The sequence below is a fragment of the Dasypus novemcinctus genome, chromosome 18 (genome assembly GCF_030445035.2).
Source record: "Dasypus novemcinctus isolate mDasNov1 chromosome 18, mDasNov1.1.hap2, whole genome shotgun sequence".
Lineage (NCBI taxonomy): Eukaryota > Metazoa > Chordata > Mammalia > Cingulata > Dasypodidae > Dasypus > Dasypus novemcinctus.
Genome location: NC_080690.1, coordinates 40,884,213 through 40,886,393, shown reverse-complemented (window position 1 = coordinate 40,886,393; position 2,181 = coordinate 40,884,213).

Genomic DNA, 2,181 nt, shown 5'->3' with positions numbered 1-2,181 from the left:
CTGCCCCACCTCACGCTGAATTTCCACAACCACCACCTTCCCCAGGCCTCCCTCGAGCACCGTGACCGTGTGCCCCTTCCCTTTGGCAGTGCTGGCTCACACAGAGCTGTACGTTCAAGTTCAGAGGTGGGACTGCACAGATTAAGGACAGCAAGGGCTTCCTCCACACTAGCCCTCAAAACTAGTTTTCCTAACCCCCGTATCAGGGAGAGTTAAGAGTTTCAAATAATTATACACTGATGTCTGCGAAAGGAGCATCTGAGGCTCTTTCTTCCCACTGTTGGACACAGAATTTTTTTTTTAGATTTCTTTCTTTCTCCCCCTACCCCACTGTTTGGGCTCGCTGTCTGCTTGTTGCATGCTGTCTCTGTTCAACTTCTTTAGGAGGCATGGGAACCGAACCCGAGAGAATCGAACCCAGGACCTCCCATGTAGTAGGTGGCACCCAACTGCTGGAGCCACACCCACTTCCCACAACAGAATTTAGAGAACCATTAACTGAGATATTTGGCTTGTAGGGGGGAAAGCGTGCAGTTTTAGGGTTGAAGGAGAGAAACAGATGCCTCTGTTCATAAGGGAGCTTACTACTACAAGGTTAACATTTGTGTTATGGCAGCAAATGGCTACTCAGGAGGGGCAGGTAGAATTGCTCGTTTGCTGGAACTGAGGTCCAGTCTCATATAAAAAGGGATTTATTATTACCTTATTACTAATTCTTCATGCAGAAAAAACATTATAGCTCTCTGCAACTGTGGTAGACAGAATCCTGGGATGACCCCCAAGATCCCTCCTCCCTGCTGGACATGCCCCTTGAGTGCAGACAGGACCAATGAACATAGTATCAAGAGGGGGGTGATCCTGGGAGGGGAAAAGGGAGATTACCACCTAAAAGAAGGTGAAGCTCAGTGAGACACACTCCTGTTAGCCTGGAAAATTTGAACAGCCACGTGGCAAGGACCTGAGGGCGCCCTCTAGTGGTTGCTGCTGGCAAGTGCAGGGCCCTGAGTCCCACTGCTGCAATGCTCGAAGCAGCGAGGACCGCGGGCCTCCCGACCCCTGGCCCCTGGCCCCAGCTGACCAGCACCCAGACTCCTGACCCACAGAAACTGAGGTAAAGGAATCTGCTCCGTTTGTGGTAAACGGCAGCAAGAGATAATGAATTGAATGCACCAAAAGACCCTGAATAATCTGGACCAGGCCTCCAGCTAACTTGTCTTGGCTCATGGGCAGCTCAAACCTGTTTGATCTCGAAAAGTATTAGTAACAAAAATCAGAGTCTATTTTACAGGTTAAAGTAGAAAGAGAAAATAAATTTTGTGGATTAGAGAAAAACAGAATTAGACATCTCAAACAAGTAAGCTCTTTTTCTAATCCAAAATCCACGTGGGATGAATCAATAGCTGTTATAAATACCTCAAATTTTCTAGTAAGAAACCAGAAAGCATATGTTAATGGACCTACTTTCCAAATGTAACTATTCTCACTTATGGCCTGAAGAAAAGCACAAATCTTTAGCCAGAATAAACCACTTCCATTGTGAAAGTCACACCAAAAGTTTTCTTTATATTACCATCTAAATAACAAAAACCCAATTTTCTTTTTGAGTAACAATTAGGAATGATTGAAATTGGTTCAATCTGTACCTATTGCTCTGTACCTGAAAAGCAAAACCGACTTATATCAAAATTCCCTTTGCTTAATCAGTAAAAGATTAACAGCAACTTAAATGTCTATCAATAAAGAACTGATTAAGTAAATTAACATACATTTATACCCCAGCATAATCTGCAATCATTAAAGAGACAGTAAATTACCTGATTTATTATTACTTTCAGGATATAATGGAAAAATATTTCAAATAGATAAAAAGTATTTATATTATGTGACCATTTGTGTGTTTCTATTTCAGCTAAAAGAAACAGTAGTGAGAATTAATCTTCATCGTTTATTACCTTTTATTTCCTTTGAATTTTGTACCATGTTCATGTACCACCTATTAAACAATACTTACTGCGGTAGATTGAGTTATGGAACTTAGGAAAAATACAATCATCATAGTCTTAATCCACATTCCTGTGGAACCCACTGTAAAAAGGACCTCTTAAAGATGCTATTTTCAGTTATGGTGTGGCCAAACCGAATGAGGTTAGGTCTTTTTTTTTTTTTTAAGATTTATTTTTT